This window comes from Galeopterus variegatus, unplaced genomic scaffold (genome assembly GCF_000696425.1).
Source record: "Galeopterus variegatus unplaced genomic scaffold, G_variegatus-3.0.2 Scaffold251, whole genome shotgun sequence".
Lineage (NCBI taxonomy): Eukaryota > Metazoa > Chordata > Mammalia > Dermoptera > Cynocephalidae > Galeopterus > Galeopterus variegatus.
This window is the reverse complement of record NW_007726362.1, coordinates 349,484-366,039: the sequence shown is the minus strand read 5'-3', so window position 1 is coordinate 366,039 and position 16,556 is coordinate 349,484. Positions and strand designations below refer to the sequence as shown.

The 16,556-nt window shown below is 37.3% G+C and overlaps 1 protein-coding gene across 1 annotated transcript in view; it reads right to left on the bottom strand.

Moving 5' to 3' along the window:
* The window catches only part of JAZF1 (JAZF zinc finger 1), a 158,161-nt gene extending 143,982 nt beyond the window's left edge, over positions 1 to 14,179 (bottom strand). The window contains exon 1 of the mRNA XM_008566526.1: positions 14,089 to 14,179. The gene's annotated coding sequence lies outside the window, so the exon portion shown is untranslated. The remainder of the gene's footprint in view (positions 1 to 14,088) is intronic.
* Between the last annotated feature and the right edge of the window lie 2,377 nt (positions 14,180 to 16,556).

Here is a 16,556-nt window from a genome sequence, read left to right as displayed (position 1 = left end):
TTATCTACAACCCAAGGAACCAACAAATACAGAAAACAAACAGTAAATTGAAAGAAAGGAACAAAAGACACTTAAGACATCCAAACAAAAATCAATAAAATGCTAAGGGTAAATCAACACTTTTCAATAACAACTCGTAATGTAAAAGGATTAAATTCTCCACTCAAAAGACACAGACTGGCTGACTGGATTAAAAAGGAAGACCCAACTATATGCTGCCTTCAAGAGACCCACCTCACCGATAAAGACTCACATAGACTAAGAGTGAAAGGACGGAAAAAGATTTACCATGCAAACAGAAATGAAAAATAAGCTGGGGTAGCTATTCTTATATCTGATAAAATAGACTTTAAACTAAAAACCATAAAAAGAGATAATGAGGGCAACTATATAATGATAAAAGGATTGAGCCATCAAGAAGACATAACAATCATAAATATATATGCACCCAATGTCAGAGCAACCAGATTTATAAAGCAAACTCTCTTAGACATAAAGAAGGAAATAAACACTAACACCATAATAGCAGGGGACCTGAACACCCCACTATCAATATTGGACATATCATCTAGGCAAAGAATCAGCAGAGAAACACAAGATCTAAACAACACTCTAGACCAATTGGACTTGGCAGATATCTACAGAACATTCCATCCAACAACCTCAGAATATTCATTCTTCTCATCAGCACATGGATCTTTCTCCAGGATAGATCACATGTTAGGTCACAAATCAAGTCTCAACAAATTCAAAAAAATTGGAATTATCCCATGTATTTTTTTAAGACCACAATGGATTAAAATTAGAAATCAATAACAAGTGAAATTCTGGAAACTATACAAACACATGGAAATTAAACAGCATTCTACTTAATGACATATGGGTTCAAGGAGAAATCAAACAGGAAATCAAAAAATTCATTGAAACTAATGAAAACAATGATACATCATACCAAAACCTGAGGGATACTGCAAAAGGAGTACTAAGGGGGAAATTTATTGCATTAAATGCTTACTTCAGAAGAATGGAAAGATGGCAAGTGAACAACCTAATACTTCACCTTAAAGAACTAGAAAAACAAGAACAATCCAAACCCAGAATTAGCAGACGAAAAGAAATCATTAAGACCAGAGCAGAACTTAATGAAATTGAAACCCAAAATATAATACAGAAGATCAATGAACTGAAAAGTTGGTTTTTTGAAAAGATAAATAAAATTGACAAACCATTAGCATGGCTAACAAAAAAAAGAAGAGAGAAGATCCACATAACAAAAATTAGAAATGAAAAAGGTGATATTACAACTGATACATCTGCAATACAAGGAATCATTCGAGACTACTATAAACAACTACATGTCAACAGCTATGAAAATCTGAAGGAAATGTATAAATTTCGGGACAAACACAAACTACCAAAACTAAGCCAATAAAAGAGATTGAAGCTGTTATCAGAAGGCTCCCAACAAAGAAAAGCCCAGGACCAGATGGATTCACGGCAGAATTTTACCAAACATTCAAAGAGGAATTGACACCAATTCTCTATAAACTATTCCAAAAGATTGAAACAGAGGCAATTCTCCCAAACTCATTCTATGAAGCAAACATCACCCCGATAACAAAACCACGTAAAGATACAACTAAAAAAGAAAACTACAGGCCAATATCCTTGATAAATATAGATGTGAAAATCCTCAATAAAATACTAGCTAACAGAATACAGCAACACATATGCAAAATTATACACCATGGTCAAATGGGATTCTTCCCAGGGATGCAAGGTTGGTTCAACATATGCAAATCAATAATTGTGATACATCGTATCAATAAAATCAAACACAAGGACTATGTGGTCATCTGTATAGATGCTGAAAAAGCATTTGATAAAATTCAACACTCATTCATGATAAAGATTCTCTATAAGTTAGGTATAGATGGAAAGTATCTCAACATAATTAAAACCATATATGATAAACCCTCTGCCAATATCATCCTGAATTGGGAAAACCTGAAAGCTTTTCCTTTAAGAGCAGGAACTAGACAAGGATGCCCACTCTCCCCACTCCTATTCAGCATAGTGTTGGAAGTACTAGCCAGAGCAATCAGAGAAGAGAAGGAAATAAAGGACATCCAAATTGGGAAAGATCAAGTCAAACTGTCCCTGTTTGCAGATGACATGATCCTATATATCAAACAGCCTAAAGCCTCTACAAACAAACTCTTAGAGGTGATAAATTATTTCAGCAAAGTAGCAGGATACAAAATCAACACACAAAAATCAGTAGCATTTCTATTCTCCAATAGTGAACATTCAGAAAGAGAAATCAAGAAAGCTTGCCCATTTACAATAGCCACCAAAAAAATAAAATACTTAGGAATTGAGTTAATCAAGGGTGTGAAAAATCTCTATATTGAGAACTACAAACCACTGCTGAGAGAAATTAAAGAGGACACAGGAAGATGGAAAGATATCCCATGCTCTTGGATTGGAAGAATCAACACTGTGAAAACGTCCATACTACCCCCAAAGTGATATACAAATTCAGTGCAATCCCCATCAAAATTCCAATTACATTTTTCTCAGAAATGGGAAAACTATCCAGACATTTATATGGAATTAAAAAAAAGACCACACATAGCCAAAGCAATTCTGAGCAAAAAAGTAAAGCTGGAGGCATAACACTACCTGACTTGAAACTATATTACAAAGCTATAATAACCAAAACAGCATGGTACTGGCATAAAAACAGATACACTGATCAATGGAATAGAATAGATAATCCAGAAATCAACCCACACACCTACAGACATCTGATCTTTGACAAAGGCACCAAGTCTATACACTGGGGAAAGAGACTGCCTCTTCAGCAAATGGTGCTGGGATAACTGGATATCAATATGCAGGAGAATGAAACTAGACCCATGCCTCTCACTATATACTAAAATTAACTAAAAATGGATTAAAGAATTAAATATACACCCTGAAGCAATAAAACTTCTCAAAGAACACATAGGAGAAACACTTCAGGAAGTACGACTGGACACAGTTTTCATGAATACGACCCTAAAAGCACGGGCAACCAAAGGAAAAATAAACAAATGGGATTATATCAAACTAAAAAGCTTCCGCACAGCAAAAGAAACAATTAACAGAGTGAAAAGACAACCAACAGAGTGGGAGAAAATATTTGCCAAATATATATCTGACAAAGGATTAATATCCAGAACATACAAGAAACTGAAACAACTTTACATCAAAAAAACAAGTAACCCAATTAAAAAATGAGCAAAAGAGCTAAATAGGCATTTCTCAAAGGAAGATATACGAATGGCTAACAGACACATGAAAAAATGCTCAAAATCACTCAGCATTTGGGAAATGCAAATCAAAACCACACTGAGATACCACCTCACCCTAGTTAGGATGGTTAATATCCAAAAGATTGTGAATGATAAATGCTGGTGAGGTTGCGGAGAAAAAGGAACTCTCATACGTTGTTGGTGGGACTGCAAAATGGTCCAGCCTCTATGGAAAATGGTATGGAGGTTCCTCAAACAATTGCAGATAGATCTACCATATGACCCAGCTATCCCACTGCTGGGAATATACCCAGAGCAATGGAAAGCATCAAGTCGAAGGTATACTTGTTCTCCAATGTTCATTGCAGCACTCTTTACAATAGCCAAGAGTTGGAACCAGCCCAAATGTCAATCATTGGATGAGTGGATACGGAAAATGTGGTATATCTACACAATGGAATACTACTCTGCTATAAAAAGAATGAAATACTGCCATTTGCAACAACATGGATGGACCTAGAGAGAATTATATTAAGTGAAACGAGTCAGGCACAGAAAGAGAAATAACACATGTTCTCACTTATTTGTGGGAGTTAAAAATAAATAAATAAATACACAAACAACTGGGGGAGGGAAGAAGACATAACAATTACAATTCCTTGAAGTTGTTATGACAAGCAAACAGAAAGGACATTGTTGGGAGTGAGGGGGGAGTGAGAGGAGGGAGGGAGGTTTCGGTAATGGCCACAATAATCAACCACATTGTATATTGACAAAATAAAATACAATTTTAAAAAAAAAAAGGAAAAGAATGAATTAGATCTCTCTCTATTGACCTGGAAAACAAAACAAAAAAGAAATGTGTGTGGGTGTATGTATATGTTATACATAATGTTTGTTTATATCAGGCTCCCCATTTTTATAAAAACAAATGTTACAACCAATCAAATCCCTATGTACATGCCTGCACATGGTGAGGAATGCAGAGGGATATGCTCACCATGATGTTAACATTTGTTAACTTGGGGTAGGAGGCTTGGTGGGGGTATTGCAGAGAGGAGAAGGAAGCTATTGCTCTTAAATATATTTGTACACAATTAAAAAATTTATATTATTCAATGGTCACAACAAAATGTGTTATTGCTACAATTTTAGAAAAGGAGTTTAATCAAAGATTTAAACAATTCATTCCTGGAGGTTGGGGAACCTTCATGAAATAGTGTTAGAAGTAGATCTTGAAGAAATGATCATCACAGCCAGAAAAGAGTGGCAACAAGAGGAAGGACACCGCCAGGTGAGGACAAAACACAGAATTGACAGAGTGATAACTTTTGACAGATTTTTTGATTGCAGCTGGTCGACAAGGTTGCAATGGAGAGAACGAAGACAGGAAGGGAGATTAACTACCTCTTCGATCCAAAACAGGAAGTTAGAGCCTCAGGTAAGGACAGTAGCAGGAGAAGACTTCACAAGTGATGAGGATGCACATGTTACAGAGTTGGTACCTGATTACTTAGAAACAGGGTGAGGGAAAGAGATGGTTAGAAAATAATTAACTACAAGCTTCCTAGACTAATGAATGGGTGGGTACCATTGAACAACATTATGCATCCAAAAAAGAGAAGCCATTTTGGACAAGGATGTGAAATTATGGGCCTGGCGCTGGAAGAGTTGAGCCTGTGTTGAATATTCCTGTACTCACAGGTTGTGGGGCAGTTAGAAATAGGGATTGGAGGAAACATGGGATTAGGGGTCCTTTCCACAGAGGGGACAGTGAAGGTTATGGGATGGAGCAAATACAGAGGGAAAAGCAAAATACTAGGGACAAAGCTTAGGGAGAAGCCACCATTTTTCTGTCAAAGAGGTAGGAGAAGAACCAGGACAGAACAAGTTAATCTGCACAAGGGAGGTAAGGGTTTCAGAAACAGACAGTGGCCAGCGGCATCAAATGCAGGTGGGCAAAATAGGGCAAGGGCTCAAGGAAGATATTGAGAAAAGAAAACAAATGGAAGGAAATTCTTAGGATAGACAGGCCTTAGGATATATGTTGAGTGACTAAAGGAAGCCAGGGATGCAGGGTTTGAAGTCACAGAGATGAGGGATGGACGTAGAGTGCAGGCCACGGTGACGACTTCAAACAAAGAAAGAGAATGAAGAGAACACAGATAAAAGATCCAGATGAATTTGTAGATGAAAAAGAGGGAGGTTGAGACCAGACACAGAAATGGCTTCTATTTTCTCATGCAGGAACTGAGAGCATCGCTGATGAGGGGAAGGGGCATTCCTTCAGGAACTTCAGTTCAGTGGGAAACAGTTAAAACTGGACTGTGATACACTTAGCAAGGTTTCAACTTGAGAAGAAGGGATTACGGGACAATCTGGAGGGTCCAGCTGAGGCTGAAAGATTGTGTTGCAGTGGGACAAATCACTGATATGCACTTTTCTGTAGTGACTCTTCAGCAGTTGCCAAGTAGAGAGGCACATGTTAGGTTTCTCTGAGGCTGAGGGTTGGAGACAATGAGTGGGCAATGTCATGGGGACAAAGGAATTAATTTAATTGGTAGATTCAAAGTGGAATCCAGCAACCAGCCCAAGTGGGAAAGAGGGCAAGGCAGGAAGGGCTGAGATCCTAGTGGTCTCAAGGCAAATATGGAAACACGGGACTCTGGCCAATGGGGAAATTTCACAGTTCGAGATAGTGAAAGTATAGTAGCTCTTGCTTAGGACAAAGTCCATGAAAAAGTTTTCTACGTAGGATTAAAAAAATTGGTAATCCAAGTATATTTCTAGATGGTTTCAGCATCACTGAATCTCTAATGACCTGTAATAAATTTGAAAATTTTGACAAAATATAATGAAGCTTAGAACTGGGCTCAGAGATGCATTAAAAGAAGATCAGTCATAAATGCTGATGAACGGACATGAGAAAAACTAAAAAAAATTGGCCTCAAGTGATTTAAGTTGTATATGCAACCTGTTTAAAATACTGCCCTAAGAACAAACTGTAGACTACAAAGACTACTGGAGGCCCAGGGCCTAACAAGTGAATCCTATCACACCCAGTTCTGCCTAGACTTACCTCTTCTACAATGTATTTTGTGCCAGCAACACAGCCTAATTCTGTTGGAGCAAGCCAAAATGTCACATAAGGGCTCTCTTTCCAGCTTCCTAGTGTCCCTCGAGAGTATATGGTATTTGCAGAACACAATGACCAGGCCAAATCAAATTAGAGATATCACAATGAAAATCTGGCACACAGCCATCTCAGCTTTGTTTCAACTGATGTCCATAAAAATATAGGCTAAGAAAATGGTAGCATGATGTCTGGTGTTTGAGAACTAACAGCACACAACATGTTTATGGCATGCATTAGGCCACAAACTTCAGTCTGGGGCACACAGCAGAACTTCAGATCTGTTAGACAAAGGAGGGAAATAGGAAAGCAGGTTTTGTACTGTAATAAATATGACTGCTCTCAGAAGACCATAAACAGGTGGTTTCATGAAGGAAAAAAAAAAAAAAAAAAAAACCAACAACACTACTTTCAGATAAAAAAAAAACCAAATGCTTCAGGCTTGTCCATATAAAATAAATAGAAGGCCAGTGCACACTCAGCTTATTACAGCATTTTTTATGAGGCCATGACTGACTATAATCTGGCAAAAATGAGTCCAACTGAAACAGCTAGACTGAGGGTTTCAGAAGATTAGGTGAGGTTTTGGAGTGGAAAGAAAAGCAGGAAAGAGGAATAAAGCTTTCATTAAGCTGTTCACATTCTGGTTTAAGGAGGGGAAAAAGACATCCAGGCTGATTTTATTTTCATTCAAAATAACCTCTTATTTAGTATATTTTTACTTTAAGTCCCTGAACATACTTATAATGTTTGCTTTCAAGTCCTTGTCTCACAAGTCCAACATCTGAGCTATCTCAGGAAGGGTCTCTATTGACTGCTTTGTTTTCCTTGTCTAAGAGAAGATTTTCCTGTTTCTTTCATGTCTAGTAATTTTTTATTGTATATCAGACATTGTGGTATCTGATCCATTCCTATAAAGACAGTAGTTTTGTTCTAGTAATCAGTTCAATTTCAGGCTCATCATGTTTAACTTGTGTAGGCCTGGATTTATACTTTATGAGTGCAAATCTCTGGAAACCCCAAAATGTTTCCAAAAACCCTCTAACTAGTCAGGACTCACTTATAAACTCTGTCTTCTCTGAGGATTTTATGGAGGTTTGGTTTCAGGCATTGTTAGGGTGGCTCTAGAGCAAGCCATACTCTAGAGCATGTCCTTATTACTTATTTGAGGTCATTCTGGTATCTTAGTTGGATGACTAGTGTGTCACTAGTGTGATGACTAGTGTTGGACAAGTTGTTCCCATGCTGGCTAGGCTGGAATGCAACATGGTCTCTCTGTTCCATTCTCACCTCTGGAGCAGCCACTATTTGTTAAGACTCTCAGTCTTACCCTAAATATGTGCAACTCACCCTCAGCCATGAATTCATGTAGGACCCTCATACAGACTTTTGAAAAATCTGCATAGCAACTGCATCTCCAGTTGTACCCTCCACCCACCCACAGATCCCAGCAGCTTCAGTTGCCACAACTTTGACCTCTGCCTCCTCAGCTCAGTGGGACTGCTGTGCTCTGCTTGGGCTCTAGCTCACCCCACTGCAGTAAGGCCATTGTCCTCAGGCAGTGAGAGCCAGGTCATCAAGGGGTTCACCTTCTAAGCTTTCTTTTACTCAGGGATCATTCTTGTACTACCTATTGTCTAGAGCCTGAAAACTATTAGCTCATATGTTTTTCCAGTTGTTTATGGTGGGAGAACTATTGATGGCCATCATGTTGTATATTTTTATGCTGCATGCCACATGAATGCTGAATAGAACTTGTGCAACATTCCATTTTTGTCACAAACATCACTATCTTAATGCATATAAGCACTAGAGGCTCTTGGTTGCTCAGACAAGTTTCCTTACAGTTTTTAGAATCACTTACTGTAAACAAGTTATTTATTCATAAATACATTCATTCATTCATTCAATAAATACTTACTGAGAGTCTATAAAGTAAAAGACATTGTTCTGGGGGCTGGTGACATAGCTGCGAGAGACAGAAAATGTCCCTGCCCTTGTGGAGCTTATTTCCTGGTGGTAATTGTTCTGGACACACTCCAAAAGCAATGCTTTCTCTGCAGTTGTTCCTCTAATTATTGACTTGATAGTGAAAAAGGGACTTACCATGTGCAGACTATAAAGAATAAAAAAATCTTTTACTTGTACAAGAATAGCACATACTATGTAACGTTACATGTGCTTTATACACACTAACTGATTTAATACTCACAATAAGGAAGTTATTGTTAGAAAATTGGAAACAAAGGCAGACACCTGACAATACACAGTTCATGAATAGCAGAGATGGGACTCAAATCTAAACAGTCTGCCTCCTGCTCCTATACCCTTAACTACTGCATTGCTCTCTTTCTCAAAGAAAGAGAGAAGAAATACATTGGATGCGTGAGAAAAAAACAGTAATAATTTCTGAGCAAAAAAATAAAAGCTTTATTTTTAATAGGAGCCAGCTTGGTGCCTGAACAGGTTATAAGAAGTAGATGGATCACATTAAAAGAGGCACAAGAGGAGAAGTTGATTGAGTTCACACACTAGGACAAAATTTTGTACTCCTTTTTCCCAGTTGACTTTGAGAAAAAAGATAGTGTTCAGTATTTTGAGTCAGAAAAAGAATAGAAAGTCATTCTAAATAAAAAGCTTTGGGGTTCCTTGGGGAAGTTGAGTAGGTAGGTAGAAGTGATATTATTACTTCAGCAATCCCCCAAGCAGTGTAGGTAGAACACTAGTCCCATCAGATGCTTCAAGAAAAAGTGCTCTGAGATGAGGCACATATGAGAATTATTACCTCCTTGAAGACTTAAAATGAATATCTGCACAGCAGGAGACCTGATTAATGAAATGGGTTTTTTTTTACTATAGAATTTAACTCAGGATTTCCCAAACTTAATGACCATAATACCCTATTGTGAGTAAATGAGTTGTGTGTGTGTGTGTGTGTGTGTGTGTGTGTGTGTGTGAGAGAGAGAGAGAGAGAGAGAGAGAGAGACAGACAGAAAAGGGGGGGGGAGAAAGAGAGAGAGAGAGAAACTGGTGAATACCCCTTGAGATTACTGTTCTATGAAACACATTTTAGAATGTTGTTGTTTAACTTTAACAGCAAGTACCAACCTAAATAAAAACCATTTTTAGAGGAGGTCAAATCTACAACTACTGCACCAAGCAGCGCAGGGAGTCCTACAAAGAAAATTAGAGTAGAGCTGTAGCTTAGTTATAAGAAAATATTAAATTTTTATTAAGTAGTAAATGACAAGAATCGATTTTTAAAGGGTACCAATTATTGTCTAGGCATGATAATTCTTTATACATTACACCAAATGCTCTATACATTTTAAAAATTAAAGTTAATTTGGAAACTCCAGTTTATGTTATTTTAATAAAAATATATTTTGTAGAGAATAAAGTATAATTAATAGCCTTGGCCATGAACATGCATCATGTCTTTAAGTTATCTCAGTTAACAATTTCTAGGGAGTCACAAGTTATTAACAAGCTACCTTGTCACCTCAAGACAGCTACCTCAACTACTTAGACAATAACCTGAAGAAAACACCCACAGTCAACCCAGTGCTTCTCACTAAGCTTTTTATGGAGACTCACCTGACTTTACTAGGTGGCTCACCTATCCCTTGCCGCTTTGGTGAGTCATGGTGGAGGAGAGTTTCCTGTGTGCTCACTGTACTCTGCCCTTTCTTTCCCTGTGACTGGAGATGCTAAGGTGTCCTTCCCCACTACAGCTGAGGCCTGCTATGCTAGGATTCGCCTTGTGCACCAATTCGGCGGTAGCAGTATATCTATAGGAATTACTGGTATCTCTCACAGCATTTTTAGCTTCTGCTGTCTCCTACTGTTTTATCTTATTTGGTTGCTCATCTCCAATTACCTAGGGCATGGCAATTATGCTATATTATCTTTATGTCTGTGTCCCCTTTGCCCAGCTCCTACCCTATTTTTCAAATGTTAGGTAGTCTCCCAAATTCCCCTCTTAAACTTTTTATTTATTTATTTAATTGGTTATGAATATTCATGAGTCCCCTCTTACTTTTTGTAAAAAAGTGCTTAACTCTCTGATATCCCAAGAGGTCAGGCTACACAGTGGTTATTCTGGAGCCTAACCATGCATGTTTGAACCCAATGGCCCTTCGTGTACTATCATTTAACTTTTTCATTCTCATTTGCTCACAAGTGTACAGTGGGGTTTTCCAGAGACTACAGTACATGAAGTATTGCAGGAGACTAAATGCAAAATCCAGGGCCGGCCCGGTGGCGCACTGGATAGTGCGCCACTTGGGAAGCGCGGCAGCGCTCCCGCCCGAGGGTTCGGATCCCACATACAGACCGGTTCCTGCTCACTGGCTGAGCGAGGCGCGGGAGCAACACCGAGGGTTGCGATCCCGTTGCCAGTCCCTGGTCCGGTATGGGGGCAACACTGAGGGTTGCGATCCGTTGCCGGACACGGAAAAAAGACAAAAAACAAAAAAAAAAAAAAACGCAAAATCCAAAATCCAGCTGATTTCCATTAAGCCATTCATTAAATAGGCCTGCTTTTAAGGGAGTCAAAGGTTTTTTCTTTCTACCTGAAAATATTATGTTCAACACATCATATTAAAAAATATAGAGAAATTTAAAATAGATATAAAGGCAACAATTTCTACTCAACATTTTTTTTAAATTTAAATAATCCAAAAAGCTAGCTTCATTTTAAGGATCCTACCCCTCTATTGATTAATGAATCAATGTTATTGCCAAAGAAAGTTTCATTTCAATTTTGACATGCCCAAATGTGCATGAGGGTTGTATAAACAGATATATGAGCAGAGAAATATTCATTTTTCCTGTCTTCACTGTACCACAGAATTAGAGTTTATTTCTCTCTGAGGTCTAAGGAAAAAAAAAACCTCTTACTTGTTCAAGTTTACTTTTTTTTTTAAATAGTACTTTTTTCTGCTATAGTCAGGATATTGCTGCCAAGCTGATTTTCTTTCACATTACTTAACCCTTATTACTCCCTTCTTGAATCTATACTAGCTTCACCTGAATTTTTACACTGCATGTTTCCCTTCTCTTATCAAAGGTCCCTAAGACTCCTCTCAGCACATCTTTCCACTATGGCCAGGCTTGCAGTTGTCAGTTGCTTGGTCCTCTCCTTTGTTTACTAGGGGATTTTTTTATTTGTTTGTTTTTTAACTACCCACAAACAAATATCCAGAGTGTCTACTGCGTGTTAAGTACGAAGCTATGCACGTGGCACTATCCACAAAAGGATCCTGTGTGAGTAGAGTTGCTAGTAATTTGGGCAACCTTCCATTATTGGTCCTTCTCTTCACTTAAAGATCACTGGTAAACTTATGGTGATCAAGTACATGTCTACTTCTCTACCAGCTAAGACTTGATATGTCAAATTCTCTATTTTCTCTGGCCTCTAAATATAATGAGGTCTCCAGTTCAAGACCCATCTTCTCCAGATCTAACTTCCAGTTTATAGCAAATACAGGAGACAGAGGAACCTGCCAAATGACATCTTGAGGTGACAACCAAGAGAAAATCCAGAAGGTAGGAGCATTCCTTGGGACAACTGGCCCATCTCTTCAACAAATCATTGCCAATAAAAGGGACTGTTTCAGATTAAAAGAGACTCAAGGGACAAAACATCCAGGTGCAATGAGATGCTCTGAATTGGACACTGGATTAGACAAGCCAGATGTAAAGCACATGTGTAGACCACCTGGGGAAATCTGAATATGATCTGGGTATTAGATTAGATTCAAATGTACTGAAATGGAAAAGTAGAGATGAATGACTAAGAAAAGTAGGTGGTAAAATAGTATGCACAGCTTCTTGGTAAAAAATTATATATATGTATATATTTTTACAAAAACAACTGGAAAAATATGGGTTAAAGTATTACTAGTAGTGATATCTGGGTTGTGGAGATGTGATCTTTTACTTTTTTTATGTTTTTATCTGACTATATTTTCTAATTTTCTACAATGACAATTTTTAAAAATGACTCAGTTTCTCCCAGAAGACTTACCCAAGAAATTTCACACCCACTGATCATGCCCTGACTCTGTAAGATTCTGGTACATCCTATGGCACAGTTTATGCGAAACTATCATACTTGATTCAAGTTCTCTGGTGGTTGTTTGTGTGTGACCCTTGTCCTTATTCTTTGACTTCATTTGTAGTCCCAAATCATACCTTGCAGAATATTAGTTTAGTGAGTATAACTAAGTAATTAGTAGATATCTGCTTACCAAAATGAATGACAATATAAGCAGCCAGAACAAAGGTGAAAACTCCATACACTCTTAGAATAAGGCTTAGTATAACATGAATTTGTGTATACATAGGTGACATGTTTCAACCTAAAATAGCCACACTACTAAAAGTCCTATTCAATACCGACAATTAATCTACATGCCTATTCATCCTATTCCCCAATATTAAAAACTAATTAATACATATTGATTCAAGTAACTCTAAGTAAAGATTTTTCAAAACCCTTGCTAATTACTGGAAACAACACAGGTTCTGTGAGAACTCCAGATGAGCACATACACTTAACGCGTGTCAAAAATTACGGGTAATGGAAAACTGCAGATATTCTATCTCACTTCTTAGGAAAACTGATAAGTAGAAAATCCAAGGGAGACATGAAAATAGATGTTTACATTAATGAATCCCTTTAAAAATATGTCTAGTCCAGTGTCCAATTCAGAACTTGAAAATGAACACAGGCTACTCCAATTTATAGCTCTATCTGGGCATGAATTTAAAAAGTTTTCTAAAAAGGCACTAAAGTGACATAATACAGATAATTCATTCCCAGCTTTCCGCTTCAGACTCTGAAGCTCAACTCTGGTACCAAGAGACTGGAAACACTCTTCACCTTATATAAAAAGGACAGTCAACAGAAATTCATTCACTGAATTATGAGCAGAGAGTTTCTCATTCTCATTAAAAACTAGTTTTGATTTTACTTTGTCTTTTTCACTTTGGGAGTATATGTTTTCTTAACCTAAGCTGATTTCAGGTTCTCTCCAAAAATTACTGTCTCCTTAATTATTTGAGTTGGCTAAAACACTAAGTCCTCTTTTAGACCTGATATATCAAATTCGAAATGGTTCTCTAAAGTTGGGCTTACACGTTCAGTTTAAGTAAAAACTCATGTTTCTCCACACAGATGGGATTGGTGGCTGAGAATGTTTTTACTAAAAGATAAGCTACTACTAAATAACTTTCAAGTATTAAATTATTTCAATGTTATATTCTGATACATTCTGATATTCCAACAATGTATGAATTCATAAAATACCTCTTCACCCCTAGATTTAAAAAGTTCACTCAAACATAAATCCATTAATCTCTCAAACTGCCCTAAGAAGTCAAAACAGCATATTCTACCTCTGCATACAAAATACTTCCAGAATGAGCTTATAAATCAGGCATGTTTTCAGCCATATGCACAGAGAACTACATTTCTACATTTCCCTGACAGAGAAACAAGAAAATTCCATATAGAGGTTGCTTTTAAATAATCTCATGCAAACATTTTAAGACTAAAACCAATACTTTTTTCTACTTGTTAAAAAGATACATTTAAAAAGCAATTAAGTGGCAAATATCAGGTTGCTATAAATTCTGAAAATGACTTACCTATTAATGTAACTGAGGGCAACATAGGTTGGTTGCTGTAGTTCTTGTTTTTCTAAAACACGTGGATCTGTATCTGTAATAAAAACACAATTATGATTTTTCAGGTTTTGCATCAGAATATATGAGGCTACCTACCATAAAGTAATAGAGGCTAAACAGAGAAAAAGATTAATTTAGTATACCTATTTTTAAAGAAAACTCAGTCAGCAAAGCATAATCATTGGTTCATTCATTCATAAATAACAAGATATTACATTACTTTTCAAGGGAATTCCAAACATCAACAGTGATAAAATGTCCATCTGTCACACAAACTCTTGCACAATCCTCCTCATAAATATTGGTTTTCACTGCTTACAGTTACAACATTGGCATGGTTTTCAGTGGCTAATCGGCCTAAGAAAGAAAGTCTCTGTTAATTATGCTCACTTCAATGCTGGAACAAATTAGTTTCCATTGGAAAGCTCCATCAGTTTGAAAATCTACAGAGTATTGTCTTGTTCATTGAACACTTTTCTGTGTTTGGATTCATATTCTGGACGGCAGCTCTTCTCCTTTTTAGATGTACAATGAGTTTATTATAACTTTTCTAGACTCTCAATCAGAAATTCTCATACTGATTCAGAGTCAACAAACACCACGTTCACTAGAGGGGGTTTTCCCTTTGAAGGGAGAGAATTTAACACCATAGCAACGCTCCATAATGGTGCTTCTCCAGCACAGAACCAAAAATGCACTTTTCACAACCAGAAATGTATTCTCAAGCTTCCCACGTAGAGAAATGATTACATAAATATATGCAAAACAATGTTTATATAATAAGAACATAAAAGGAGAAAATTAAGTACACATTTGTTTTCCTAGAAAAAAGCTCAGACATCTCATACAGATTTCTTTTCATTATAACCAGAATTAAAAGCACTTCATTATTACAAATCTTGCAGCTGTACTTGGCAGTAACATCTTCTTTGATGCAATGACAGATGTTTCAAGCACCTTCACACAGGAAGTGTTTACCGCACGTGGTAGAGGTAAGATACAGGCCCTAACAGCAAAAAGCATTAATAGATGACAGGGTAGGGGAACAGGCACAGTGGCAGAGGGCACGGGTGGCAAAAAAATGATAGCATAAAACTCAATTTACAATGCTTTCGATTCCCAGGCTAAAACTGGAGAGCAATGCCAGTTTTATCCTCGGTGTTAAAGTTCACTTTATTGTTTTCCTATGTCAAGAGTATCAGGGACACAATATTCAGAAATCCTGCTTTCTGGGTCCTTGCCATTGCAGGTCCTTGAAAGCCAAATTTTGAAACAAGAGACAAAGGTTCTCATTTTCCTATGTCAAGAGTATCAGGGACACAATATTCAGAAATCCTGCTTCCTGGGTCCTTGCCATTGCAGGTCCTTGAAAGCCAAATTTTGAAACAAGAGACAAAGGTTCTCTGAATCGCTCCATTGAGTTGTGTCTTAACGTTTTGACATCACAAATAAGAGCAGATCAGAAACTCAGCATTTCCTTCCCCTCCTACAATGATTATCTATGCGACTGAGGCTGTTCCTTGATCACTGGCCTAGAGATAAAATGAGTGGTTCTCTAAAGACAAGGAAACCATTCTTCAAGGGGAAACTGGGTTTTCAAACAAAACCCTGAGTCACACTCATCTCAGTTTGCTGCAACCTTCACATATATCCACGTTTCTGAGAGGAATATACTCTCTGCAGAGGAGTCAGCAGAATAATGCTCAACACAGAAAGGAGTTTGTCCAAAAAAAATAGGGTCCATTGGCATGCTGGAGAGGCCGTGTGTGCAAAGGGTGACTGACATACCGATCCTTCAGTCTTTCTGGGTGCTTAATGAGGTAAGAAACAGGAGAGTAGAGACAAAAATCATGAAAATAAGAAGAAAGGAGGAAGATGAGAACAAAGAATGCAATGATTGCAAATGTCTTTGTGCAAAATTTCTCAAGTGTTCATGAATGGTTTCACCTCAAGTTTAGGTATTGATGATCGAGGGGTTTTGCTTTTGAGATTGACCTGAACTTGATTCACTGAAAACTGTACCTTCAAAGAGATATCCAGTTCATAATTATATAAGGCATGTTATTTTGAAAGAAAAGAGCGCTGTTCTGAGTCTAAAATTTGTTTATAAAAGGAAAAAGAGTTAAGAGGCCAATAAACATTTTTATTTTATCTTTCACTTTTGTCTTTATTCTTGTATCTGACCCCAACCTAACAGTATTCCCACAAACCATCTTCTAAAAGCTTTCTTTTGTTCCCAGATTATATCCATCTTCTAAAAGCTTTCTTTTGTTCCCAGATTATATAATATCTAAAATATTTTAAATATTACCTCTCCATGCTGCCTTGATTTTTATTTTTTCTCTTGTGTGTGTGTGTGTGTCAGTGTGCACACACCTACATTTATATTATGCTTTTTCTCCTCAAACTCTAGTATTACTTTGGGGAAG